The sequence below is a fragment of the Anastrepha ludens genome, chromosome 3 (genome assembly GCF_028408465.1).
Source record: "Anastrepha ludens isolate Willacy chromosome 3, idAnaLude1.1, whole genome shotgun sequence".
In the NCBI taxonomy this organism is placed as follows: Eukaryota; Metazoa; Arthropoda; class Insecta; order Diptera; family Tephritidae; genus Anastrepha; species Anastrepha ludens.
The window spans coordinates 77407208-77426294 of NC_071499.1; the positions used below are offsets into that span (position 1 = coordinate 77407208).

The 19087-nt window shown below is 37.2% G+C and overlaps 1 protein-coding gene across 1 annotated transcript in view; it reads left to right on the forward strand.

The window, feature by feature from the left end:
• The first annotated feature begins 16690 nt into the window (after positions 1–16690).
• Positions 16691–19087, forward strand: part of LOC128858236 (innexin shaking-B) — a 251368-nt gene continuing 248971 nt past the window's right edge. The window contains exon 1 of the mRNA XM_054094327.1: positions 16691–18146. The gene's annotated coding sequence lies outside the window, so the exon portion shown is untranslated. The remainder of the gene's footprint in view (positions 18147–19087) is intronic.

Below are 19087 nucleotides of genomic sequence, written 5' to 3' on the forward strand. Positions count from 1 at the left end.
ATATAAAGCATGCAAAAACCTAGAATAGGTTGCGGAAGCTTGGATAGTCTATTTCAAAACCAGGTATAATGAGTAGAACTGGTAAACTGATATCAAGTTCATCAGTAGCCTTGCTTCTTACTATCAATGTTAAAAAATTCTAGATAGTTAAATTTTCAAAACCCCAGCTGATGTTTTAAAAATGTCATACCTATTAATTATTTGCTATTTTACCAGTCTCCTAAAGTAATCATAAATTTCAATGTACAAATCGATTCGTTTCAGAAATAAGGAAAAACTAATAGAAAATGTTATTGAGTTTCTTGTGTTAATATTTTTAAGTTCTCCACTGTACATATATTTTTCTGCTTTTTTCGCTTTCGTCACAAAGTAAGTTTTCCGCTTCAGGCTGATTTTTACGATTATTCGTACAGCATGTGCGCGATGACAAGAAGCCGGCGTAGTTAGCTTAGCCGCAAATCTCTACAAATACAAAAATATGCGTCTGGCAATGTAACACGCTTGCATTAATTCCTAATTTTATGTTGTTATCTTGATTTTCACTTATGCCATAAAAAGGCTTTGAGTGTTTTGTTGCAAGAGAAGACGAAGCCGTTTACCACCCTTTTTGTGTGCGCGGATAATTAGGTGTATATGCGTTTCATATGGGATATATTATATATAGTTCCTAATATACTCAGACACACTTATCTTGTGAGGCTCATTAAGTGCCGCTAGTAGCTGAGTTCAGCGTCTTAATTTTTCCTTTTTTCTTTTTATGAATTAGTTCTCGCATAGAATACGGTGCGTTTGACTAAGATATCCCCAAATGTATTTCTATTTCTAAGTTATGAGAAGAAAGTTATGCAAAAAATAAGCTCTGATAATGTAAATGGAAAAATTAGTATTGAAGCCATAATTTGCCTTTTTTGGATGGGCAGGTACGTCCATAGACTTTTCTTAATAAAGATTAAACACTTATGTATATGGACGGCATTTGTATCTTCGGTAGCTCAGAGGAAATTTATTGACAATTATTCTCGTATAAAATTTTAGTGCTAGCATTTTATATCGCTTCTTAAAAAAATTTAAAATTACCATTTAAATAGGGAAGCTAGGAATTACCTAAAATTATGCTATAGGGCATTGGCAATAGTACTTATTTAAAAACATGAATTATTCAACTTTTTACATGTAATTTAAAAATTTCTGTAACTAAATTCTATAATATTATTAAACAATGTAATAATAAAGTGCCGAGTTAGACTATAATGGCCGAGCTAGAGTGTACATATTTGTACTGAAGTGGTCAATTCATGTCTTTCTTTGAGGGACATATGAGGGACACTTTTCTTATCCGAAAATACTGTTGCAGTGATATTTGTATAACATTCGAATTATCACAGTGTACGCTGATGATATTGCTGTTGCTGACATTTACAGTGACAGATAAGATTACTCTTTCTCCTCCTTACTCATGCAGCTTCTGCAATCAGCGATATTCAATCTTTACATTCAACCTTTGAGCATGTCGACCTAAGAGACAGTGACCTGTGGTCAAAGTAACTAACATAGAAAAGTTTTTCCTTCTCCGATTAAGTAGCGCCTTTGACCGCCTGACGTCCCATTTTGGTCACATTATTTTTTGTAGCATTACATGTCAAACTATCAACAGCAAAGAGGTAGTGAGAGCACTCTCGTGTTGTCATCCACATCATTGGTGACAGTTCTAGTTTCGAAATAGGAGACGTGAGCTTATTTTTCATTGGGGAGGGATTTGTACGTACCGTACAACCAAATATCGGGCTGTATCGCTTTCTCACATAAGCTCGCTTCCAAGCAGATATTCGAAAGCTACACAAAGTATGCTTGGGCGTCACGAAAGTTGTGAGCAGCTTGAACCGTATGGAGAAGAATCGTCCTGGCCACTCCCAGTTGAATGACGATCCGAGACATTTCCCATTTGTCTCGACTACTATGCACAGAACAATACTTCTTTTAGTTAAACTTGGCCAAAATAGATTATCACGCTAATCAAGAAGAAGAAAAGGATGTGCGGAAATAGAGAAAATACATTTAAACCATACGGTCCAGTGAGATTATGCGTTGGGAATTCTCAGTTTGATATCTTTTGTATGAAAATGGCAATTTCGAGTTTAAGTAGGCAAGACATTCACAAAAATGTTTGCTAAGATAGTGATGTCACAATTTAGCACATCATTGGTGACAGTTCTAGTTTCGAAATAGGAGACGTGAGCTTATTTTTCATTGGGGAGGGATTTGTACGTACCGTACAACCAAATATCGGGCTGTATCGCTTTCTCACATAAGCTCGCTTCCAAGCAGATATTCGAAAGCTACACAAAGTATGCTTGGGCGTCACGAAAGTTGTGAGCAGCTTGAACCGTATGGAGAAGAATCGTCCTGGCCACTCCCAGTTGAATGACGATCCGAGACATTTCCCATTTGTCTCGACTACTATGCACAGAACAATACTTCTTTTAGTTAAACTTGGCCAAAATAGATTATCACGCTAATCAAGAAGAAGAAAAGGATGTGCGGAAATAGAGAAAATACATTTAAACCATACGGTCCAGTGAGATTATGCGTTGGGAATTCTCAGTTTGATATCTTTTGTATGAAAATGGCAATTTCGAGTTTAAGTAGGCAAGACATTCACAAAAATGTTTGCTAAGATAGTGATGTCACAATTTAGCATGTGTCGTTATTTTGAAAAGCTTTGAGTATTTCTTTTTTTCGTAAAAATTTAGATCATATTTCACCAAATTAAGAAAAGAATCTACAAATTTCCATCAATATTTCAATCTTTTTAATCAGAATATTTAGAAGGATTCTGGGTATGCCGTTTTATAGCCCATTAAATTTTGATGTTATACCATTCAAGTTTAAAGTGACTCAAAGCTCGGTTTGATTTTTGCAAATTTTAATTTGTTGTTGTTGTTGTTGTTCTTCTAATCACAGATTGATCATAAAAGTTTTGAAAAATGCGTGAACTCTTAACTAAAAACGATATTTTTTATCACAAAATCAGAACTGGAATATAAATCACCTCTGCTGAATATTTAGATATATTGAGCCATAGTTAAATGTTTGGAGTACCTATTTTAAAACTATTTCAAATTGCCAAAAATAAAACTAAAGCCGGTCTTATGGTAACAAAAATTTTAAATTGGTATTTGGATTTTAAGACCAAATGAAAATTTCACCACAAAAAATTTAATTTCAGTACCAAAAAAAAAAAACCAAACACCATGGGCAAGATTAAAATATAGGTACGTTTGCTAAAAATAGTTAGCCAATTGAATCATGTATGTACGCCCACATGTATGCACACGGAGCAGCAATTATTAGTAGTATTACGTTTTATTTATTAAATGAAAAATTTACTGATAAAAGAAAACAAATTTATTAATTTTTAAATCATGAATCAAAATTTGTAATTACGCTCAGCGATTGGGCAATAACACTGTATTGGCTATAAGCCTTTGATTTATTTATGATTTTAGGATGAATAATTTATTTCTTTCCATATGTAGATACGCCCATACAGCTATTCAGTACTGAAATTAAATACAAATAAATTTAAGGTCGAATGTGAAATACGAAGCTGACTTTTGCTATAAATTGGATTTCAGCAATTCACCACAACTGCACTCAAAAGCTGACAAACTAGGAAGTGAGATAATTGACTGGATTGATCAATCTTTTTCTTATAATAACTTTATTTACAAGTAGGAGCCAGTTTTTTGAGGAACCAACACTCGTTGTGAGGAGAAATAGCCTCGGCGGCTTGCCACTGCGTGTCGAAAGGTGACCTCTACGAGAAAGCGCATTTTCTATCATTTCACTTTTCCTGTCACACCCTGGGGCCTACCTAATGGTATTCACACACAAATTCATTCGGCTACGGCGACAAGTTGCAAGCCGTGCGAAAATTTACTAGTCCACGCAGCGAAGAAATATAGTCCATCGAAGATATCGTGAAAATTTGTATTAGAAAAATTACACCAATAAGATTTTCGATACTATTTTTGTATTTTTTGGAATTTAGTAACTCAGCCAAATCTTGACCGATTTAGACTTGTAAAGTATCCTTAGAAAGTCATTTTTTCATTTTTTCATTTTCTAATCACGACACAATTTTTTCCGCTAATATCACAATTTTGAATTATAAAATTTTGTAGCATTTCTTGAAGGCTTTTAGGTTTAAACTCTTCTATATTCTGATGTGATTTTTGAAGAAAAATATTTTAAAAATTTATTTTATTTATAAAAAGGTGGACTTTTGCGGGTACTTTCCAATCAGTATAGCTTAAGTAATTATTGGTATTTTTCCAAAGTAATGTAATACATTTCTAATTCGGTTGGAGAAATAACAGCTTTTTTTATATGAAGAGTGATGAACGCTAATACATAAACATATTTGATTTATTTATTTTTTTATTTACTAGTTATAAAATTATAAATAGTAACAATGCAATTGAAAGACGCTAATGACAAAGTCTATCGGCCTTTGAGTTCACTTTTTCATATTTACCTAAATTGCAATCGAAAACTTAAAAGCTGATTTTACAAAAGAACGAGATGGTAAATCTTAAAAGAGTTCTCAGAGCTGTACTACTGAGAGCAGCATATTCCTGGCTTAAGAGGCTATTCAAATTTCACGAGCTACCTATCAACGGTCAATTTTCAATATTTTTTCATGTTTTATAACTTGGTTTTAACTGGCAGTGTTTATCCAAAAAAATGAATCAAGTAGTATGGATTTTTTGTCAAAAACATGCACCACTTTACTCGACCGTCTTCGGTCGTTTTGTATTCCTAAAGCTGAAAAGATCCATGAAAAGACAGAGAATTGCAACGATTGAGGAAAAAGAAAAGCATCACTGAAAGAATTTTAATTCATACCAAAAATCGCATATCAGAATTGGATTGGCTGTGCTGGCTTATGTATATGTATGTACATATATGGATGGAGGACCACTTTGAATGAGACAAAAATAGATAATAAGGAACAAATTTCTAAAAAATTAAAAGTCGGAATTTATTTTTGTTTTTTAGGAGGTCGCACATTTCTACAACGTTGAAAAATACTATACAATTCGGATCGTAATTTTAGAATCGCCCCAAAAACTGATTCTAATAGTTGTTTCTCTTCATCAGTTGAAAGTATAGATGAGGTGTAGATGATTGCAATGCTTATATCAATTGCTAACTTGGCCCTAGATTTTGAAGAAATTTTTCGCTTGGAGACAAAAAAGTCCGTATTTTTGCTGTTCTATTTTCTCTGCCATAACAGCTTCTAACAGCTGCTATAAAAATCTTATAATTTCCCTATCAGTCGAAAAATTTAAACTCGAAATTAAAGGTAAGAATTTCAATTCTCTACTAGGATTTGCTTAGAGTTACGTATCAGCGAGTTGCGTTCAATTTTTTATTAACAATTTTGGCTTCAGTTTATCATCACATCTCTGCCTCTTTCAAAGGACTTGTGATATGGTTACTTTACAGTGTTCATAATGTACATATTGTAGCCGTGCCTTAACCAAACAAGTTTTTACTATTTATAAGAATGTCCCTCTTGAGTCCTTTGAGGCATAAGGCTCAATATACTTTACACTGTGCTAAATAACTACAAGTACAAGTTTTGCTAACTTATTTAATTTTAATAATTTTTCAAGAAAATACAGTTCATTTCGCTACGGAAATCATATAAGATAAGGCTTCAAACTTTTTTCAATTACAAAAAAATATTCAAGAAATTTTTATCACATTTCTATTTCTTAATGAGGATTTTTAGAAAAATTTCGGGTAAGTAACTTTATGGACCATTGAATTTGTGTACTAAAGGCAAATTTTAAGTGAATGAATTATTGTGTTGGTTTTTGATATTTTTTTTTTTTGGCGTCCGTCTTATTCATTTTATTCTCATCAGGACTGCTTGATATTGTTTATATGGAAGAAACACCATCACACACATCGTTAGCAAACATTTTTGTAATAAACGCCATTCTTATGGCAACAAAGCTTGCATTTTATTATACCAAATTCAATGGATGAAAATGTTTTTAATTTTAAATTTGCAAAAAGTTTGCGGATTAAATTTAATGGTGTTTTTAGGAGAAAAAACCGTATTTTTCATTAAAAAAAAAATATCAAAATTAAATAGGTAGCAAATAAAATGTCAACATTTTTCAATGAGACCCTGTGGTTATTTAAAGGAGTTTATTATCAAAAGATGATAAGCGACTCCACTGGATAGCACAATTTGGGAACTGCAGAGGTTATTAACTAGAAACTTCTACTAAATAATATGACTTATACGTACAGGGTTGTCGTATACTATTAAAAATCAACTAATTGGTGTGTACACAAACATAATTATATTCGTATGCACCTTGGCACTGTGGGGATACAAATATCATAATTAGTTCTAATTTATTTAATCTAATCTCCGCCACCTGCAGTAGCCTACTCCAACTAAAGTCTGAAGAGCCTACATGCACAAGCCATAGTGGCCCTCACTTCCATTCTTCAGAGCCTCGAGTTTATTTACGCCTACATTTCAAATGTACCTACGCTGGCTACACTCATTACCACGTATCTCTGCTAACGTTTGCTACGGCCAACGGTGTAACTTCGCAAGAGTAAAAAGTAAATACAAAACGAAAAACGCTGTTGAAAACATTAAATCACGTTCAATAAAATTATGTTAGCTTGTCATTAAAAATTTCCGCAATCATTACTCTGTAATTGGATTAATTTGTAGCGCATGAAATTTGTGCAATTAAAAGTACATTAAAATACCGAATATTGGCGGATATAAAAATGTCATCGCTAGCAATTACTACCTGATTTACGATGAACACACACATTTACATATATTTAACAACTACTTGTACCTCAATTTGGTTTTATGCTATGTTATTATTTATACTTTTTTATATTGATTTATACTTTTCAATAATTGATTAATTTTTTCTCAGCAGCTTCCGAATTCGGCACTTTTTCCAACCATACTATGATTTTTTATTCAAAATTACTATAATTAGTGTGAATAGCAAATGAAGTCACAATTATACACCTTATCCGGAAGCTGTAGAGTCGAATTGGCATATGTGCACTTTTTCGTTACCCAGCAACTGGATATTAGCCAGAACACCAACCATTTGTGTAGACTAAGACTAGACGGCGGCCGCCTTATCCGAATGGGTTGATGCGTGATTACCATTCGGAGTTCACAGAGAGAACGTGGGTTCGAATCTCGGTGAAACACCAAAATTCAGAAAAACATTTGTCTAATAGCGGTCGCCCCTCGGCAGGCAATGGCAAACCTCCGAGTGTATTTCTGCCATGAAAAAGCTCCTCATAAAAATATCTGCCGTTCGGAATCGGCTTAAAACTGTAGGTCCCTCCATTTGTGGAAAAACATCAAGATGCTCACCACAAATTGGAGGAGGAGCTCGGCCAAACACCCGAAAAGGGTGTACGCGCCAATTATTATATATATATATATCAGGCCGGGTCGATTTGTGGGGAGGCAAAAAAATCGGCCATTGCTCTGTGAAAATCATATTCTAGGGATCAAAATAAGAAACTTTGCCGAAGGAACCATACCTCTAAAACGAATTCTGATGTCCCCCAATTTGGGTCGAACTTTTCAGTTTCTTTTCTTATGTAAAGGCCAAAAATGGTGACATTTTGAAATGATTGTATGGGGAACTCCCAGGGGAGTTCCAGGGGGTGTGCCACTGGCATGGGTGGATCGGCCGTCCAAAGTTAGTGGGGGTCGGTCATACATTTGGACTCGATTGGAGCACTCTAAATGGGTCAAAGTGCGATTTTTCGTTCGACCCATGAAAATGTTCTTCATAAAATGATGATGACGAGACTCAGACCACTCGGAAACTCTATGAAGACCTTAACAAAATCATTGAGAGGACAATCTATGTAGATTTTACCAAAAAGAATCCAATATCGTCTTACATGCATACATTTTAGGCACGCAAAATCCCCACTAGAACACTACGAGGTGCTTAGGAATGACGCTTCATGCAAAACTCTGCTGGAAAGAGCACATTAAAATAAACTCTGCTAAATTCAACCTAAAAATGCAAAAATTAAATTGGCTTATAGGAGGAAGTTCACCTCTTTCCAATCAAAACAAACTTTTAATTTATAACCAAGTATTTCAGCCCGTGTGGTATTATGGCATACCGCTGTGGGGCTGTGCTAAAACAAGCAAAACTCTCAAAAAACACACCAACAAACAGATGTCAGCTGTCTCCAGTATACGCGTATTTAGGTATGTCCTATAAATACTGTCGCATTCTAGTTAATATAAAAATTTTAATTGATAATTTTTCTGAGGAGCAATTGAATGAAATGTATTTAAGAATTAACAGCAATTCAATAAATAATAAAAAAATTATCTTCAAATAAAAGGCGGTTCACGAGCTAAACGAAAAAACCAAGGAAAATTCTCTTCAAATTGCTTCTCAGCAACTCGCCCGCCATCGAGCAACACGCGGTTATAAACAGTGCCTTTGGTACCGAGTCGTCACGATAGATGAGAAATGGTGCCCATACATCAATATGAGGCAAAGAAAGGAGTGGGTGGCTCCACGAGATACGCCAAAGCCGAGAGTCAATCCCGAAAAAGTCAAAAGAAGATCATGATATGTTTTTGGTGGGAGTGAGAGGGCATGATGTACTGGGAAATGCTCGACAAGAGGAGCTCTACATTGCCCAACTGCTCCGCGTGAATGAGGCTAACCGGCTGAAAAGAACTGCTCGACATTGTCAAGCCATACTCCTTTACGATAAGGTCATGTCCCATGTTGCATAAATCGTCAAAGCCGCGCTCCAAGAGCTCGAATGGAAGGTCCTACAGCATCCGTCGTATTCTCCGAACCTTACACCAAGCGATTACCATCTTTTCCGCTCCTTGTCAAACCGTATGAAGGGCGTTCTCTTCGATAACAAAAAGGTCCTTAAAAACTGGCTGCACAACTTCTTTGACATCAGGCGATTTTTGGCGGTACGACTTCAACAAATTGGTTGAGAGGTGGGAAGAGGTTGTTAACAGCAACGACAAATATATAATTGATTAACTTATTGACATAAATATTCTTTCTTGTTGAAATAAAAGCATTTGGTAAAATCGCTACGAGCTTATACCCTAACCTCATATATACATATAATAAATAACAAGTGCTAGCTTATTTTGACAGCTGACAGCTGGTGTGACAATTAATGGCTAAAGTCAATTCTTCTGAACAACCTAACATATTTTGAAATTCTGAGATCTTATTTGAATAATCCGGTTCCAGAATTTATTATTGGAGACAAATACAGAAATGACTTGTCCTATGAGTCATTTATATCTTTTACAGATTATTTTTTGTTATTATAATTGTTTTTTATTTTTTTGTTTTGTTAAAATGAAGTTGCAAAGGCATACATTTCGTACTCTCTAAACTGGGACGATAATATTGACGTGAGCAACTACTTCCTTAATATCACAAAACTACTTATGTATGTATTTAAGTATATTTACGGACACGCTCTAGCTCACTAACCCCTCTTTAGCATCTACCACTGGCAATACCACCTCGTGCCGTTATTCAGATTACTGCTTGCTGTCTCATTTCTATGATTGATTGATGTAGTTATTTACCCGCCAACAAAGCAATATGCGAAATAATCACTTCATATCATATTTCATTCTTATAAAGCGATAACAACAACAGCAACAAATCAAAAACTGCAAAACTGGTAACAGTAGAAAAAAGAAATGTGAAACCGTCGTTGCCCGTTGCGTTGGATTATGTTAACGGATATTATTACCAATAATTTAGAATTTTAGACAAGGAAAACAGAAATGTTAAAAATGTATATGTATGTACATAAATAAGTATAAATAAAAAAAAATTCCTTTTCTCTAACGGTGTCTGCGCGCTTTCCTTTTCCCACAAGCATCTTTTTGTGGCCTAAAAAATGATGGAAAGCGGTTTCGTTAGTGACAGACGATTCTTCTTCGCAGCTACATACACCTAAACTTACAACTGTGGTTTTTGTTGTAATTTTTTTTTTTGTTTTTTGGGTTTTCACTTTTTTGCTGTCTATTTTTGTTTGTGTTCCAGTAGTTGTTGTTAATATTTACTTGGCGTAGACGAAATGTCATTATTCATGCAGCGAACGCATTTGCGAGTATAAAAGTGTTAAGTTACGAAAATATGTCATCGTAGATATTTTACTTGTTGTTTGTTTAGCTTTCTCTTTTCCCTTGTTTGCAGATAAGTTTTCATAAGCTAAGGGGAGTATTTATCGTGGTATGTGTAGAAACCTAGGTTTCTTTTTATATACGTATGTATGACCCTTTAGCAGCACATGTCGCAGTACATTCGGTTAGTGAAGCAACTGTGCGAAGGACTCGTAGTTTAGTGAATTCAAATAATATGAAGGAATGTTATAAAACGTGCAGCGCATGCTAAATATCTTTACTCAATTTTTTCGTGCAATTTTCAATGCGAAATGGCTACCTTCGCCGGTGTGCTGCTATTACGAGAATTGTCTTTTATATTTTGCGCTCAATAATGAAAACACAGTAAAATAATAATGAAAACGCCTTTATTGTTTTCCAAAATATTCTCCGTGAAAATCCATGCACTTCTGCGTTTGCTAGAAAAAGTTTTCGAAACACTTTTGCCAGTCAGAAGTGGATGCCACCAAAACAAGCTCTTCAAAGGCTTCAGCAGGCTTTTTCAGGCGCTGAAGAACCTTAAGAACCATTTTATTTTTAATTTTCGGGAACGAAAAGGAATTATTATGTGACTAATGAGGGCTGCGTAGCCGAATGGGTTGGTGCGTGATTACCATTCGGAATTCACAGAGAGGTCGTTGGTTCGAATCTCTGTGAAAGCAAAATTAATAAAAACATTTTTCTAATAGCGATCGCCCCTCGGCAGGCAATGGCAAACCTCCGAGTGTATTTCTGCCATGAAAAAGCTCCTCATAAAAATATCTGCCGTTCGGAGTCGGCTTGAAACTGTAGGTCCCTCCATTTGTGGAACAACATCAAGACGCACACCACAAATAGGAGGGGGAGCTCGGCCAAACACCTAACAGAAGTGTACGCGCCAATTATTTATTTTTTTTTTAATTTTTTAATGAGGGCTGCATGGCAGATAACTCATTAATTCCATTTTTAGAGTGTTCAAAAACTAGTTTGACTGTGCTCGCATTGTCTTGTTGAAGGGCGATTCGACTTAATTCTTTAATTCGCCGAAAAATTCTGGCAAGCAAATGGTTTTGTACCATTCAAAATTGACTGTTTTAAATTTCTCTAGTGTCACAGTTGCGATATGATCAGATTTTCCGAAAAATGGACCTCTTCTGCGATCAACTTTTGTTGAACATGTTTGCCTTGGAACACCAAATCTGTCGATTGCTGTTATGTTTCCGGCTCATATGCATAGATCCCCGATTCGTCACCTGTTGCGATCATATAGACGTGGTTTGAACCACCGCGACTGAATTTCTTCGGAATCTTTTTACACCAATCGCACGAGTCCCGTTTTGGTTAATTTTCAAATTATGCGTTATCCCACGAGAACAAATCTTCTCGGCGACAAATGTTCATGCATATTCAGACAAAGTTCCAGCACTGTATCTGAATTTCGTTCTGCATGGATGTAAGTAAAATTAGCGTTCGGACTTGCACAGTGTAGCAGTTATGCCAATTCCAGCAAAAAGAGAAATACTCACCTATCCACCGCAGCCAGATATAAAGGCATTCTGTAGCCAAAGCTTCTGTAGTTGTATGTATTGTAAAACCCACCACTTAGTTCGCTTTAACCCTTGCATAGAAGTTGGTCAGTGGCAGTGTGTGTACGGGTGGTAACTGACGTGTGTTGGAAACTCGACTCGTTCGTTCGTTTATTTGCTTACAACTCATGTGCTGTTGATTTAAGATAGGTCACGATTGTCTCTTGAATGTAATAGTACATACATACACAGCTATTTGACACGTACATAGTTTAAATGGAAACGCACATGGGCGCATATGGCTTTTCCTTTACTTGGGGATTGTCAGGTTCCAGGGCAGGATTGTTATGATTTTGTTTGTCGACTTATATATTTCGGAGCTAACGATACAGTTTGCACGTTAACGTCACGCAAATTACCTGGAAATTTATTCAAAACTTTTTGCACACCATTTATTTGGTTAGTTGAAATCTTATATTATGAGATATTATAACCCATTTAGATGTTAAGCTTATTAAAAGGAACCAGAAAGCGTTGCAGTAGACGATTCGTAGTCTGAGTCATGCTTCTTGCACGTGTTATTTGGGTATGTATGTGTGTATGTATTTGTATGTCGTTTTAAAAAGATAATTATATATATACAATGCACACTTATAACTAGTAGAACGTACGACTATAACATTGATATGTTGTCTGTCGGAATAATTTATGAGTAACAAGTATATGATGGCAACTTTTTTTGATTTTTAATTCAAAAGATTCAGGTACAAGTGTATTGTTATGAAATGCAAACAATAACTCGTTACTCACAAAATATTTTTATTTAAACTCAAAAGTGTAGCTATGAAAATAATATATTTATAATATTAGATAAATTTAAAGTCTCTTTATCAAAATGATATGGCCTATGACGTGTTGGATGTTTTCGGGGTCACCTAAGTTACAAACTGTGCATGAGGTAGAAAGTGCTTTCTTAAGAAGACTTCCTCTTGCAAGAAAAATTAAGCTAATAGCGTAGGCAGAAAAATTGAGTTTCAGTGTGACAAGGAGGCACAAATGCCATTGCCCTCTAGAAACCCAAGAAAAACAGACTGGCAGAGGTCTAGGGGGGCGTTGCGGGACCTTGACCTGACGCCACCAAGACTTCGAAAAGGGCAGGCCATTGAGGGGGCTGTTGAGAAAATCAACGCTGCCCTAACTGAATGTTTTAAGTCAGCGTGTCCAATTCGACCTCTCCCTAACCGGACATCCGTTCCTTGGTCGAATCGAGAGCTCCAGATATTGAGGCATGAATCGAGAAAGCTTCTAAACCGGGCCCTCAAGACTAACATTGCTGAAGACTGGGAGCGATACCGTAATGTTCAGAAGAACTACAAGAGGCTTATTCGGGAATCGAAAAGAGCCTCATATAGAGCATTCCGCAGCGGTATTGAATCTCTGAGTGACACGACGAAATTGGTTAAGATCCTGAAAAGGGCCCCACAGCAAAGCTGGGGTCTCTTAGGAAATCTGATGGAGTGGCAAAGTGAGACACTCAGCTTGCTGATGGAATCTCACTTTCCTGGTTATCAGATAAGCGTCTGCCGGCAACAGCCCTAATTGATAGAGGAGGCCGATAGAGCTCCTACACCTTCTCGGCATGACTGATACGTAGCCAGATCTGTGGTGAATGAGCCGCCATTCGATTTCCCATCAAATCTTTTGGCAGCAACAAGTCGCCCGGACGAGATGGCATATATCCTGCCTTGCTGAAGGAAGGCACAGAGTAGGTAACAGCAGCTGATTTCTTTCATGCTGAAAAGTCTCGAGCGCATACGTCAGAGGTCGCTGAAGGCTCACCCTATTAAAGTGGAAAATCCTGCGTGTCGGCACTGCAACACCTTGTTTCTAGGGTTGTGCTGGCCATCGACAGGAGGGACTACGCTATGGGCATTGTTTAGACAAGAGTGATAATGCCACTTTTGACAGTATGTGTAGCTCTGCTAGTAGGCACGGCGTAGATCGGGTGCTAGTAAGTTGGATTCATTCGATGCTGGCCCAAAGATCCGCCTCGGTAAGAGCTGAGGAAGATCTTCTGGTATCATTCGGGGTTAATAGAGGTTGCCACTAAGGCGGTGTGCTGTCTCTATTGCTCTGGTGCATGGTAATCGATCCTCTACTCACTACCTTAAACGATTCGGGAGTCTACACACAAGCATATGCGGACGATATTGCCTTTTTGGTAACAAGCCCTTCACTTATAAACATCTGCAGGAAAGTGCAGAAAACCTTGGATCTGATTGGCACGTGGCGCTGCGCGAATGAGCCATCGGCAAATCTCACCAAGAGTGATATTGTCCTCTTCACCAGATGGAAGAAGCTTTATGGACTCGTTCTGCTAAAGCTAAAAGGAGTCACAATCTACCAATCCAAGGAAATTAAATATTTTGGAGTAATCCTCGATAGTAAGCTCCTCTGGAAATCACACATTGAAACAAAGACATCCAAAGCACTGACAGCTTTCTGTCAGTGCAAAGGCGTCTTTGGGAAAACGTGGGGTCTTTCTCTTAGAAAGGTCCTATGGATCTACACAGCTATAATAAGACCTATTATCACCTATGCATCAGTGGTACAGATGAGTAGACACTCTCTTGTGAGAGTCAGGAGGACCTCATCGAGACTATAACGCACTGTGGCCATCTGTTGCAACGGAGCTTTTCCGATTACTTCAGGCCCGGCAATCGGTGCTCTGATTGGTTTACCACCGCTTGATGCTTTCATCCAAAGAAAGGCCTTGAAAGCCATCTGCAGGCTGAAATACAATGGGAACTGGTACGGCCCCTGTCCGCCATTGGAAAATAGAGAAATCATGGACTTCGATCCAACGATTCTCTGCATGCCACTTGACTCCATGCCATCAAGAGTCGTACTTGAAAAGAGATACAGTGTAGTGCTGCCAGAGGCTCAGTTGTGATCAAACTCAGATAATGAGCCCGGCAAACACTGTTCTTGCATTTTCACGGATGGCTCCAGGTCCGGGCATGGCTCCGGCTCTGGGCTCTACGTTTAAATCCAGCGGGACAAAACTGCACTTTGCTCTTGGAATGCATGCAGCTGTGTTTCAAGCAGAGGTGTATGCAGTTCAGGAAGCGATGAACTTTGTTGGGGAAAACCGATGGAGATGCAGATCTCTATGTCTCTGCAGCGACAGCCCAGCTGCCCTTATGGCCTTAGACAGCCCCCCAACCACATCAGGGGTAGTCGAGTCCTGTAAGTCCAGACTGAACTATGTCGGTAGACATAATAGCCTGATGCTAACATGGGTCCCGGGACACGTGGGTATCGTAGGTATCGAGACATCTGACTCCATAGCTAAGATGAGCACTGAGGCCCGTTTTGCCACTCCTTTCTGCGGCCATCAAAGCCACGGTTAGGAAATGGGTAACTACAACCCACAAGCGAGCTTGGCAGGCCTAGAGAGGCTGCAGAAGGACTAAACTGATGTTACCTGTCATGTCCGACCGATTGTCGCAAACCTTTCTGTCATTAAGTAGAAGGGAGTGCAGACGGCTGGTTGGACTGATGACGGGCCACTTTCTGTGGGCGAAGCACATGGAAAGGTTGGGAATCTCAGGCAATGTACTCTGCCCAGCTTGGACCACTTCCTGTGCGTCTGCCTCGCCTTCGCTCGAATCAGGTTTGAGGCCTTTGGCACTGATGTGTTAAGAAGCGACCATCTTGACTTCTTGGCACCACAAGATCTACTCAGATTTCTTCGGAGATCGGGTAGATTTCAAGAAAATTAAAGGGAATCTAAGTGTAGTACAATGGACTTAATTAATGTCTGAGTGCTGCATTTGCTAGTTGTCCCGACAAAAAAAAAAACAAAAAAAAAAAACAAAGGCAGGAAAATCATCACTGAAATACTTAATATCTCTAAATTAGCATACAAATCGGTGTGATTCTAATTTAACAGCAGAGTCGAAATTTTGTCATTATTAAGATTAGAAGCGAATGATCTTGTACTAGACTACCCTATTGTGTTAAAATGTTTACTACAGGCAAAGTGATCTTACAGGTCCATAGAGTAATCTGAGGCCCTTTTTATCTAGGTTTAGAAATGCTCTGTTGGAATTTAAGTTCAAAAATTTTTTGAAGTGATTAAAGCCGGTTGAGTTCCCTGATTTTAGTTTGGATCCATTTTTTGGTTTCCTGTTTTACAATATATTATTTTTCTTTTTAACCGAAAAACGAGGTTGGTCCAATAAATAGCCCTTCTATCCCGTTTTTCACATAAAAGTCTGCCTTCTCGTTACCTTTGTGCCCCTCATGTCCTGGTACCCAAATCAGTGAGACCTGATTATGAGTGGCCAGTTTGTTGAGGACTTTTGTGTATGTACATTGATTTATTTTTTTTTTTTTTCATATTAAATTTCCACAATTGGGAAGCGATCACCGGCAATGCTTACCTATGAAAACTTAATTTTCTTATTCGTTTGCTAACCAACCAATAAAAATATTAACCAAAGGCATGCAAATTATCTCACTGCCCTCCGTTTTGTCTTCCCCCTGATCGGTTGTCGTTATTTAACGAAAGTCGGTAAAAAAAAGTATGGTAAGGAATAAACTCACAAATCGATGAGTTGGATGAATACTTATTGTATAACATTTACCTGGGTACGAAAGAGCGTAATGCAATTATGTCTCGAGATAATGGTACTTTTGCGAATACATCCAAAAAGTCCATTAATAGTATTCAGCGGGGGAAAAAAATGATGAGAAAAATTTAGATTGATATGCACTATATAGGGAAAATCCAGTAGTACGGTTAAAACAAATATTTTGTGAAATAATAAATTTTAAATAATAAATGCTCTTGCTAATACCAAATTTCTAATTTTAATAACTCATTTCAATTTCTATCTGTTTTTATTACAGATCGCAGTCCAACGATGGCGAGCTGAATTGAAATTGTTAGCAGTTCGCTCACATTCAGCTTACGATTGAATCATCCGCATGCAAACATGGATTGGACTCGGTGGCAATATACGTTTCTATGGAACATTTGCAATCCTGGGAGCATAATGTGGCTACCCATTTGATTTGCTAACTAACAGTCATACTGCCCAAATGCGGCAGTCGAGCATTCAGCAAAATAATCGTACGCCAATCAATCAATCGGTCAACAAATATTCAAATGATCAGTTAAACCGCAATAGAAATACATTGAAACGCTGACAAAAGGAAATAAATCAATAAATGTGTTCGTATATCATAAATAGTAACGCATTGTCATCTGCATATGTATACACGTAGCTCACAATCGTGCGTACTCGTCATTGTCACATACATACATATATATACATATATGATCGCATGATCGCAGATGTGCACCAATACATAGTGTGAAGCTATATAAAAATACCCCTTAAGAAAATAGAATTCGTCATATGTACGAATAGCGCACCCAAACATCAACATCGACATCGACACTGTGTTCGTGATTTTTGAATGCACCATATAAGCGATATATGCAATAGCGAATAATCACAATAATTATTGAATCGAGTTTAAGCGAAAGAAAAAGTCAAACAATACTAACATTGTAGCAATAACTTACGACGATCTTCCCTATAACTATTTTATACGAATCGATACGTATAGTAAATTATAAAAAAAATTATAATAATAAATACGTAAGGAGTAAAAAAGAAGCATTAAAGTAAGGAAATAAAAACAAAAAAACACATCACTCAGTTTTTAAGCGCATTCATTTATAAATATTCACACAACTTACGCATCTGTAAATGTCATCTCAAAGTCACCGTTTTAGTAACCAGTTAGCAACGAATTAAACAGAGGAAGTATAAATAAACAAAAATAAAAATAAAAAATATCACTAAAACTGAAGATCGACATAGTAAACAAAACTGCCGTAGAACAACTTAAATTAAATAATTGTAAAGACAAACTCCATAAGCAAACTCGCAATGATCGTCAGAATAGACTAAATAGTAAACTGTTGTACAAAGTAAAAGTTGCAACAACGGCATCGACACGCACAAATCGATTTCGGGGGACGGCATTGACGGCGAAAGTGTTGCTGGAGAACGTGCAAGTGCAGACGAAGCGGGAGCAGACGGCAAAAGCAGCAGCGAACGCAAACGAGTGCGAGTGGAAAAGGAGTGTGAAGGATATATCTATCAACTCTAGAAGGAGTAATCGTAATAGGAGCAGAAACGGAAGCAGAAGTAGGGAGCGTATACGTAGCAGAAGGAAAAATTTGGAGCCAACGAGAGGAAGTAAGCTACAATTAAGCAGCAGTAAAGGACCAGCACCTGGACGAATAACGAGTGACAAAGCAAGAAATTCCATAGAGAGCCATAGATAAAACACATGTAATTATTGCACACTTCTTATTAAATACTTTTAACATTTTTATTCATTTTATAGATGCATACAGCATATAATAATTCACTAGCGTCCCTATTAGACATATTCCTGATTCTTTCAAAATAGTTTAAAAATAAATTATAGGCTGATATTTATACATAAATATACTCTATATTATATTTGTATATCAAATTCCATAATATTTTTTGAAAAAGGTTTGAGGTTAAGTTAGGATGAGAGATCAACAAAGATCTCACATAGATCACAGAACTATCATTCATGTGCCATGTTAACAGTTACTCATGACGCCAAAGATTATAGGATTGTGCTCTGCTCCACAAAATATCAAAATTGTATGAAGAAGACAGAGCCGAGGTAGTCAAGTTGAAAATATAAGCTGAAATTGTACACATTCACGCCGGGCCGATTTATTTTTTTTGCTATGAGGTGGCGTGCGAATTCATGCTGCGCTTCATCTATCTCCGCGTTGTTATAAAAAATAAATGTTTGTACCACCGGAGCTACGCACCGCCCGATAAGATAGTGTGTTAAGGTGCCCCAGCGTCATCTTTTGCAATCCCTTTAACTAACTAAATCATTGCGTCTTCCAGAAAAATCTTGTCAGCTCCAGGCCGAATTCCTAGCAATCAGAGAAGCTTGAAAAGCCATCTTCGATATCAAGCGAGCTGGACTCAAGATAACTATTTTTCCGTTAATGCGTATATAGAGGAACTGAACTCGCTCAATCAATGGATCGATATTACTCTAGTATTGGTTCCAGGACACAGGAAAAACGAGAAGGCGAATGGGCTTGCTACGATAGGATCTTCCTCGGCCGAAGCGGAACCAGTTAGGTAGATTAAGTCAGAACTAGAGGATCACTTCTATTGATTTTTCATCGTTTTTTGATCGTTTTTTTTTGTCTTGACGGTGTTGCACATTGTTT